Here is an 11,730-nt window from a genome sequence, read left to right on the forward strand (position 1 = left end):
TGGTATTGCAATACATCCTCATTATACTTTTGCTGGCCCCAAATAGAGACTTTATTTTTTACTTCCAAAGAAGTGTTGTGGGCGGGTGCGGGGGGTGGGGGGTGGCAGGGGATACAGGCCACCTGAAGTAGAGAAAATCCAGGTGTGCCTTTTGATGTTTTTAAAACAATTTTTAAAGGCAAACAAACATAAAGCAATATCCACAGTCTTGAGAACAAAAGACTATACAATCTTGCATCATATTTCCTGTCATATGTCCATTTCTATGGTCAACAGACTTTTATTGTCAAAAATTACAGATATTGGTAATTTGAATGTGCATTAAATTTCTCTGGAGGAAAAAAATGTGGTTTTAAACATAAAATTTAATCAAACAAAACAAAGAATGCAATCAAACCAAGAATGTAATCAAACAAAGGAAAATAATAATGATAGGAGGGAACCAGTTTCTATTTCAATATATTGAGTTTTACTTTATTTATTATTACAGAAAAAGGATAAAAGATAAAACACCTTTAAATATTGATATAGTAACTGGCTTGAAAATCTGGATTGATGGGAAAATGTATATTTGAGAAAATGAAAGAATATAACCATCCATTTTTCACTCCTGAAAAATTATTTAAAAGGTTTTACACATAATATTTTATACCCTTTGATCCTGAAATATTTATTCAGTATCTAGTACTTTTTATGTTGGAGAATTTAGCATTAATACCATTTGATGATTTTCTATTTTCTTTTAAAATGAAAATATTTATTTTAAAATCTGTTATTTTTTATAAATATCAAACATAATATCTCCCATTCTGTTATCATATATTAATGAAAAGTCAAAGTCAAGTCGCTCAGTCATGTCCAATTCTTAGTGACCCCATGGACTACAGCCCACCAGGCCCTCCGTCCATGGGATTTTCCAGACAAGAGTACTGGAGTGGGGTGCCATTGCCTTCTCCGTTAACAGTGGCTAGGCATATTATATTTACTTGGAGCTAGTATACTTGGTGACAGCCTTAGTGCCCTCGGACACAGTGTGCTTGGCCAGCTCCCCAGGTAGCAGCATGCGCCTGGCGGTCTGGATCTCCCTGGATGTGATAGTCAAGCGCTTGTTGTAATGCACCAGGCGCGATGCCTCGCCAGAGATGCACTCGAAAATGTCGTTGACGAAGGAGTTCATGATTCCCATGGCCTTGGACGAGATGCCGCTGTCCAGATGGACTTGCTTCAGCACCTGGTACAGGTACACGGAGTAGCTCTCCTTGCAGCTGCGCTTGCGCTTCTTGCTGTCCTTCTACTGGGCCTTGGTCACAGCTTTTTTAGAGCCCTTTTTAGGGGCAGGAGAGGACTTAGCCAGTTCAGGCATGTCTATAATGACAACACCCAACAACACAGAAAGATCTTGAAAGATAATGAAAGTAGTAGATAAATAGTGGAAAAGACCAAATGAATGGTGGCAGAGTAAGAAATGCCCAAATTAATTCCCTCCATGGAAACAATAATTCGGTCAGCAAAAATCGTCACAATCAACTATTTTAGAATTCTGGAGTCTAGTCAAAATTTGCAGGATTAAGGGATTGCTTAATAAAGAATCTGGTAAATTTTAATAAATTTTAGTATTTAGTGTTGGGATTCCCTGGTAGCTTGTGAAAGTGAAAGTCTCTCAGTCACGTCCGACTTTTTGCAACCCCAAGGACAATATCCTGGTAGCTAAGACAGTAACAAAATCTGCCTGAAATGTAGTTGACCCGGGTTCCATCCCTATGTCAGAAAGATCCCCTGGAGGAGAGAATGACAACCCACTCCAATATTCTTGCCTTGGAGAATTCCATGGACAGATCACGGGGTCACAAAGAGTCCTACATGACTCAAGGCCTCAGTATTTAGTGTAGTAGCCACCATTTTCCAGGCCAGTTAGGTAGTCATGGGGGATCTGGCCTGCATTTCATGGTTCTGGTTTGGACAATAAGGACTTTATTCTCCAAGGATCAGGGTTGTGTCTTTTCATATGCTTGAATCGCTAGTACAAGGAACAGCCATTGTTTCTGTCCCTTCCATCTGAAGTAGCTTTCCTGATAACACCAATTACAAGGAATTTAAAAAGACAGAATACTTCCTTCTCCTCCACCCTTCCCTTCTCCTTATGTTAGGTCGCTGGCTGACTACAGAGATAACAAAAGAGAGACAACTAGCCATGCAGAACAAGAAAAATAGCCCTTGCTGAACAGTTTGAAAAAGTCACTAAAAAAACAGAGTATCACAACTCTGTGTTGGTAACATAAGCAATCACCAGGAAAGGGGGGAGAATATGATTTCTAGAATTAGCACATTATATTATTAAAAATGTCCAGTTCTCAACAACAACAAAATTAATTTCAAATAACAAGGAAAAAAAAAAAAAAACAAAAACAGGAAACTACAGTCTATTCACTGTTAAAAAAAAACATAAGTTAATAGAAGTTATCCAAGAGGAAGCCCACGTATTGGACACCCTAGAAAAGAACTTGAACTCTCACATTAAATGTGTTTAGAGGGTTGATGGACACCATGGACAAATAACTAATGGAAGGCAAAGGAATGGTGTGTGTGTGTGTGTGTGTGTGTTAGTCACTCAGTTATGTCTGACTCTTTGCAACCCACACACTGCAGCCCTCAAGGCTTCTCTGTCCATGGAATTCTCTAGGCAAGAATACTGGAGTGGATTGCCATTCCCTTCTCCAGAGGAAATTCCCAACCCAGGGATCAAAACCTGGTCTCCTGCCTCACAGGCAGATTCTTTACCATTTGAGCTGAAGGGAAATATCAATAATGAAAAAGAGATTATATAGATGAAGCAAACTTAGATTTGGACCTGGAAAATACAATAACTGAAATGAAATTTTTATTTAGAGGAGTTCAGCAGTGGACTTAAGCAGGTTTAATAAAGAATTATTAACCTAGAAAATGTGACAATTAACACCATGCAATCTTAGGAGCAGAAAGTAAAAGAAGGGAGAAAAATAAATATGGCTTAAGGTACCTGTAGAACACCTTCACACACAACACCTTCACACACACCAACACTTATTATGGAAGCTTCATAAGCAGAAGAGATAAAGAAGGTAGCAAACTAATATTTAAATAAATAATGCCCCCAAACATCCTAAACTTGATGAAAATCATTAAATTCCAAATTTAAGATCAAGGAATTTCAAGGAGGATCAATTCTAAATTACAGCTCACAGTAACACATTATAATCAAAGTGTTAAAAGCAAATGTCAAAAAGAAAATCTTGACAGCAACAAAGAAAGTGACACATCAAGTGCAAGAAATTCTCAATAATATTTACAATTCACTTTTTACTATAAACCATAAAGGCCAGGAGGCAAGAAGACATGTTTATTGTGCTGAAAGTAGAATTAAGAATTCTATATTCAACAAAAACAACCAACAAAAACAAGGGGAAAATTAAGACATTCTCAGATATACAAAAGCTAATACAGTTTGATGGCATTAGATATGCCCAACAAGAAATGTTAAATTCAGTCCATTAGGATAAAGAAGAGGAAACAAAATGGTAGATCAAAGCCATTTGAAGAAACAAAGATTTCTACACAGATAAACATAAAAACTAGAATTACTGTAATTTTGGCTTAAAACACTTTTTGCATTTCCTGTATGCTTTAAAATGCATGAAAATAATAAATACTGACCTACATTAATGGGAATACATTGTACAAAAGCAATTTGTAACAACAGTAACATCATAAAGGGAGAAAAAAGAGCTGGAGAGAACCACAGTTAATTTGGGGTTGACCAGAGTTTCCCTGAGTTTTTAATTAGAAATAAAAGACACATTTTTCATTTTTACTAAGAACTTTATTGAACAGCATCTTCACCATTTTGTTCCACTACCTTCTGCCATTTTGCAGGAAACTTCATAATTCCATCTTCCCAAAACTTTTTATCTTTTTGAGCAAACTGTTCCAGGTGCCTTTTACAGTCTTCCAGGCAATTGATTTTTTTCCCATTAAGATAATTTTGCAAAGACTGAAATAAATGGACATCCAAAGGTGCAATGTCTGATGACTATGGTAGATGAATAAGAAATTCCTAGCCAAACTAACAGTTTTTGCCTGGTCATTGTTTTCCTAATGGAAGATTGTACGTTTTCTGTTGACTAATTGTGGATGCTTTTTGTCAAGTGCTTTCAATTAGTATAATTAAGAACAACACTTGCTGGAATTAATAATTTAGTTTTCTAGAAGGAGCTCATAATAGAATACTTCTACAAATTCCACCATATACATAACATCTTCCTTGGATGAGGACAGGTCTTTGGTGTGGTTGGTAATGGTTCATTTCAGTTGGCCCACAATGTCTTCCATTCCACATTATTGTACAGTATCCCTTATTCATCACCTGTCACAGTTTGTTTTTAAAACAGAATGCTTGAGTAACAGGAGTATCCACCAGTGAATAATCCTGAAAAAAAAATTTTTGTTACATTTAAGTAGAGAATCACAGAATCACATGGGGAAATATAGTCTAGTATGTGTATATATATATATATATATATATATATATATATATATATATATTTGGCTTAACTTCCAAAATCACTACAGATGGTGACTGCAGCCATGAAATTAAAAGACGCTTACTCCTTGGAAGGAAAGTTATGACCAACATAGATAGCATATTCAAAAGCAGAGACATTACTTTGCCAACAAAGGTTCATCTAGTCAAGGCTATGGTTTTTCCTGTGGTCATGTATGGATGTGAGAGTTGGACTGTGAAGAAGGCTGAGCGCCAAAGAATTGATGCTTTTGAACTGTGGTGTTGGAGAAGACTCTTGAGAGTCCCTTGGACTGCAAGGAGATCCAACCAGTCCGTTCTGAAGGAGATCAGCCCTGGGATTTCTTTGGAAGGAATGATGCTAAAGCTGAAACTCCAGTACTTTGGCCACCTCATGTGAAGAGTTGACTCATTGGAAAAGACTCTGATGCTGGGAGATACTGAGGACAGGAGGAGAAGGGGATGACAGAGGATGAGATGGCTGGATGGCATCACTGACTCGATGGACATGAGTCTCAGTGAACTCCGGGAGTTGGTGATGGACAGGAAGGCCTGAAGTGCTGCGATTCATGAGGTCGCAAAGAGTTGGACACGACTGAGCAACTGATCTGATCTGATCTGATGTGGAACCCAAACATCAAAGTGATTAACATAACCAAGGTGGTGCAAATGATTTTCCATCCGTGACTTGGGTATTTTGAGTATGTCAGTTATTTAGGCATGAGCTTCCCCTGTGGCTCAGTGGTAAAGAATTCACCTGCAATGCAGGAGCCACAGGAGACCCAGGTTCGATCCCTGGGTCAGAAAGATCCCCTAGAGAAAGAAATGGCAACCCACTACACTATTCTTTCCTGGAGAACCCCATGGACAGAGGAGACTGGCAGGCTAAAGTCCATGGAGTTGCAAGAAGTCAGACAAAACTGAATCGACTTAGCACAAGAGACTAACACTAACAATGTCTCGATTTGATCACTATCAACTTCAACTTGTCTACCAGACTATGGAGCATCATTCAGAAAGGAATATCCAGTATATAGCTTGACAAATCACTTCTGACACATTTCATGTCTCACAACACCTTCTCCATGTGAAAGAAAGTAAAAGTGTTAGCTGCTCAGCTGTGTCCAACAAGTTGCAACCACATGGACTGTAGCTTACCAGGCAATTCTGTCCATGGAATTCTCCAGGCAAGAGTACTGGAGTGAGTAGCCATTCCCTATCTCAAGGGGATCTTCTTAACTCAGGCATTGAACATGGACCTCCCTCATTGGAGGAAGAGTCTTTACTATATGAACCACCAGGGAAGCATCATCCAGCAAGAAATCTCCAGTACAAAACTTGGCAAACCACTTATGACACATTCCAGCAGTCACAGCACCTTCTTCATACATGGCACACATCTTTACTGTATGTGTTTCAGTTGTGTTTTTCAGTGTATGCTTTTCTTGAAATAATAAAGCATAATATGCCCCAAATGCTTTTTCTTCCATCTTCAATATTAAAATGATTACACAAGCTTTTGCCAATTTTGATGTTTTTTTTTTTTTTTTTTTTTTTTAATGCATCGTGATATGACAGTTGTCACAACACAATCCAACAAAACTGTTTTAAATGAAGTTAAAGACAACTAAGCTCTACTAAAGCCATCTTACAGAAAAAACTGAACAAACCTTTTGGTAAACCCTAAATATATGCTTTTTAAGCCTTGCAGAATAAAAGAAGCCATACAAAAATTAGATACACCCTCATCTAATCATGCTCTCTGAAAATGGTTGAGCTTGTTTGTAGCTTTAAACAACAACAAAATAAATGAAGAAATATCTTCTTCAAATGGTACGACCTACTACAGATCCAGTGACGTGTTTTGAATGTTTCAAAGCATATCATGTGGGATTTGGAAGATGAAACTAAATAAAACTAATGGTTTTCTTGGCAACCCATTTCTGTATTGTGTACCTGAAAACACATCAGAGAAAAATTCTTCTACTCTGAGACTCATTTAGGAAAAACAAAACTACTATTCAGAATTTTATAAGGTTTGAAGTTTCTTTGTCAGGCAAAAGCTATACCAAAACAAACAACTTTGACTTGCTTTGAAAGAAAATCACCTGCAAAAAAAAGAAGAAGAAAAGCATCTGCAATATTTGGAAATATATGCAGTCTAGTTACCTTTTTACTTTATAAGAAAGATCATTGTGTTCCATTTCAACATGCATGGGCATTAAATATAAGCATTAAAAGTGATTTCTTTTAAAGAAAGTGAGAAAATCATGCTAATATCCCAGAGTTTGTGGCATTGAGAGAGTAAATGCTGAAACACAAAATGATTTTCAGGTAGCAGTATGATTTCTTAAAAAACAAAAAGGATTATTCTCAAGTATTTTGACAGAAGTGCTGCTTGTTTTTGGATATGAGAGAGTCAGTTCCTAAGCAGGTTGATAGGGAGTCTAGGGGTCCCCAAGGAGAGAGGGGTCTGGAATTCTCAAGGAGGAAGAAAGGATAAACTTTTTTTTCTTTCTCCACATTCCTTAGGATTATATACCAATAATGTATCCTGCCTAAGGACAGTCTGGATTCAACCTTCTGTTATCTTAAAATGTTAATTATGGGAGTAGGTCTGATGAAGTCTTTACAACCTCCAGACATTCTTTGGATTATATAACCTCATTGTTAACACTAGCAAGCGGGTACTCTTTCTGCCTGCTTCTGATGCCTATGTCAGAAGCTTTCTCTATCTCCTTTATACCTTAATAAAACTTTATTACACAAAAGCTCTGAGTGATCAAGCCTCCTCTCTGGCCCCGGATTGAATTCTTCTCCTCCGGGGCCAAGAATCCCGGTGTATTCGCGTGATTCAACAACAACCTTTCAGACATGCTGCTGCTGCTAAGTCGCTTCAGTCGTGTCCGACACTGTGTGACCCCATAGATGGCAGCCCACCAGGCTCCACCGCCCCTGGGATTCTCCAGGCAGGAACACTGGAGAGGGTTGCCATTTCCTTCTCCAATGCATGAAAGTGAAAAAATAAAGTGAAGTTGCTTAGTTGTATCCGACTCCTAGCGACCCCGTGGACTGCAGCCTACCAGGCTTCTCCACCTATGGGATTTTCCAGGCAAGAGTACTGGAGTGGGGTGTTTTTGGATATATGTTAGTATAAAATGTTGATACAAAATGATATAAATATATGGCAATGAAGATAGTATTATGGATGCAGCCAAAGAAACACTAAATTTATGACCGAAGAGCTGTTCTGAAAGGATGGTGATCATGAAGTTGCTAACCTTTAGACACATGTTTCTGGTGCTGATATGAGAAAAGTTGTTTGTCATTTGAAAAAAATTTTTCAAATGAAGAGTAACTCTCTAAATTCTTAGAAATTTAAAATATCTATAAGAACTCTCTTAAATCTAAATCTATATGATAATTACAATGTAAACTTTTATTTACTATCTCACATAAATTATTTTTACAGATATTATGAATTATGCAGTTATTGACTTGAGGTATAAATTTGATTCATCATTTATTCAATAATTTTGGTTTTATTTGATACAAATTGGCTTTTACCTAACAAATAAGTTAAACATTTGTAATGTCCTTTACTATTGATTACTTTCAGTCAGGACTGGTTTGTAGCCCATGTCATAAAGGGATCAGTTGCCTATTATTATTATTATTATTATTATTGCCAAATTTTAGTTCTCATTAAAGTAACTTTTGTCATTTGGTAGAGAATTTTCTCTTAATTAAAAAGAAACCAATACTTTAAATAAACACTTGATATGACATGGAGGTACAAAAATTTAAATTTTGATTTTACATAGGGAATTTTTCTCAGGTAGCCGTTTCTGTGAATTTTTCTGAAGATTGATTCATAATTTTGATGATTGTCATAATTTGTGGTATAATAAAAGCTACTAAACTCAAAAGTATATCTCTCCAAAAGTTAAATTTTAACCTTTACTATTTATACTTATATTGTTTTAAAATTTCATAGAGTTTTTTTGTTGTTATTGTTTAATAATCCTTCAGTAATCATTAAACTGGCTTGTATTTCAATTCATCAATAGGGCTCTGTTAGTGCAGATGCTGTGCCTAAAAGGCAAAGTCCAACTGAGTAACAATTTACCAATGTATGTAAATTGTTTGAAAAAAAGAAAGTTCTTTCTTAATCAAAATACAATTTTAGACGCTATTTGTTTAACGAGTTTACCCTTTTGTCTGTTGAACTGGTCTGGCATTTAAGGTTTTAAAACGTGAGTTCTGCACTTTACAATGTGGAAAGTCAATTAATGATCTCTACATTAAGTGTTAAGAGCATAAAGTATTGATCTATTAAAATCAAGTACTGTAAAATAAATAGGCACAGTTTTAATACTAGATTGCTTTTGCAAAATATAGCTACATTGACTTGTAGATTGCAGTTAAAAACATTAATTTGAGAACTAAAATTATTTAATCCTTTTATGTATCAACCTTTTTTTTGTTTGTTTGTCTGATAGATTACTCAATTTGACAGAAGATAATTTACTTATTTTAGAAAATAACTAAACCTTTTTTGGCTTTGACTCAATTCTACTTTTTTATTATTAGCCAGTCAATTAAAACATAAGAAGGTTAAACTGCTTCTGATAATAATGCCAGATTGGGCACATAGATCTTAAATGTATCTCTTGTCAATAAAATAATTTAGATACATCTTCAGCTGTATGGGAAAAAAAAAATCAGTGACTGACATGTCAAATGGGAATAATTTCCAAATCTCTTATACCTCTGATACTTTTTCCAACATAACAGCATATTCTTTTCTTCTGCAGTGATTTTGGAGCCCAAGAAAATAGTCTCTCACTGTTTCCATTGTTTCCCCACTTATTTGCTATGAAGTGATGGGACTCAATGCCATGATCTTAGTTTTTTGAATGTTGAATTTTAAGCCAGTTTTTTCACTCTCTTCTTTCACTTTCATCAAGAGGCTCTTTAGTTCCTCTTTACTTTCTGCTATAAGCGTGGTGTCATCTGCATACCTGAGGTTATTGATAATTCTCCTGACAATCTTGATTCCATCTTGTGCTTCATCTGGTCTGGCATTTCGCATGTTGTACTCTGCATATAAGTTAAATAAGCAGGGTGACAATATATAGCCTTGTTGTAGTCCTTTCCCAATTTGGAACCTGTCCGTTGTTCCATGTCTGGTTCTAACTTCCATCTTGACCTGCATACAGGTTTCTCAGGTGGCAGGTAAGGTGGTCTGCTATTTCCATCTCTTTAAGAATTTCCCACAGTTTGTTGTGATCCACACAGTCAAAGATTTTAGCGTAGTCAATAAAGCAAAAGTAGATTTTTTCTGGAATTCTCTTGGTTTTTCTATGATCCAATGGATGTTGGCAATTTGATCCTGTATTTTATTTCCTAATTTCATCATTCCTTGAAGACTGCATAGGCTAAAAACACCCCAAATCATCAAGTTCTCTTTCTTCTTTGCTTAATTTATCTTTTTCCTCTCATATTTTACAATGTGTAGCAAGAAGAATCCAGATCACATCTCCAATATTTACTAGGAAATCTCAACTAAATATAGGCCCATGTCTTACAAGTTCTACTTTCTACACAACCACAGAACAAATTTCAGCCAAGTTTTTGCCCTTATAACAAGGGTGCCTATTTTCTTCTACTTAACAGGTGCTGTGCTGTGCTTAGCCACTCAGTCATGCTTGACTCTTTGTGACCCCATGCACTGTAACCTGTCAGGGTGGGGATTCTCCAGGCAAGAATATTGGAGTTGGTTGCCATGCCCTGCTCCAGGGGATCTTCCCAACTCAGTGATCGAACCCAGTCTCCCACATTTCAGGCAGATTCTTTACTGTCTGAATCACTAGGGAAGCCCATGGTCTTCCATCCAAGTACTAACCAGGCTCAACCCTGCTTAGCTTCTGAGATCAGGCATGTTCAGGATGGATGGCTATAGACAAATACTTTCCGGGTACATGTCCCTTATATTCTTCAGAGCTCTTTACAGAAGTGCCTTTAACATTCATATTTCTACCAACATTCTGTTCAGGACAATCTAGGCTTTGGTTTTCATGAGCCTCAAAACTGCTGCAGCCTTTACTCATCTAATTTCTAAGCCATTTCCATATTTTTAGTTATTTGGCACAGCAGCACTGTGACAAATGGCTAGCACTCCATTTCTAGCCACCAAAATCTGGAGGCTGTTTTAGCTTCCTATGACTTCCTTAAATTACAGCAAACTCAGTTTAAAATAACAGAATTCATTCCTTCACACTTCTGGAGCCCAGAAGTTTAAAATTATGTCACCAGCCTTGTGTTCCACCAGGTTTGTCTCTCTTCCAAGAGGGTATATACCTCCTTACTCCTTTTAGTTCTGGTGGCTCCAAGTGATTCCTGTTGTGTGACTTCATAATTATAATTTCTACCTCCATCTTCACATGGCCTTCTTCTCCTCTTCATGTGTCTCTCATAAAAACATTTACTGTATTTAGGACTCACTGAAATAATTCAGGGTGATCTCATTTCAAAATCCTTAATTTAATCTGCAAATAATTTTGCTCACAAATACAGTCACATTTGTAAGCTCTAGAATGTGAATATGTCTTTTGGGAAGCTACCATTGAACTAAACACAGGGACAGTAATAGTGTCTTCATTCTACCTTTTATTAGGTATATGGTAGTGGGAAAGTTCCCTTACTTCTTCACATCTTAGTTTTCTCAACTGAACATATAAAAAATACAACATGCCAGATTCAAGGGTCATGCTCAAAGGAAAACAAAATTTAGTTTCCTTTGACAATAATGAGAGCATTTTGAAAATTTTGTAAACTCTAAATAAATGAAAAATATATTGAATTAATGAAACTAGAGCAAACAGACCAAAAACAGAATAGTGTGACATAAAAATACTCATGTACATACAAAATGTAATTCCAGTATTAAAAACTATGGTTGCCAAAGAAAATAAGTGATTATATAATAGAAATTGAGTAACATAGAAAATAAAAATAAAATATAAATTATAGATAAAGATATGAAGATACAAGTTTTGAAATATATAGAAACAAAGGATTATAGAAATGGAGAAGGTTTCCTAGTTATTTAATCCAATTAGTCCCCAAAAGAGATAAAGGGAGGAATAAGTATAAGAAATGATTAACTTGCT

General features: G+C 36.2%; 1 pseudogene; it reads right to left on the reverse strand.

Annotated features, from left to right (window-relative positions):
• Positions 1–982: 982 nt before the first annotated feature.
• On the reverse strand, positions 983–1,363 carry LOC138988312 (histone H2B type 2-E-like; annotated as a pseudogene).
• Between the last annotated feature and the right edge of the window lie 10,367 nt (positions 1,364–11,730).

This window comes from Bos mutus, chromosome 6 (genome assembly GCF_027580195.1).
Source record: "Bos mutus isolate GX-2022 chromosome 6, NWIPB_WYAK_1.1, whole genome shotgun sequence".
In the NCBI taxonomy this organism is placed as follows: Eukaryota; Metazoa; Chordata; class Mammalia; order Artiodactyla; family Bovidae; genus Bos; species Bos mutus.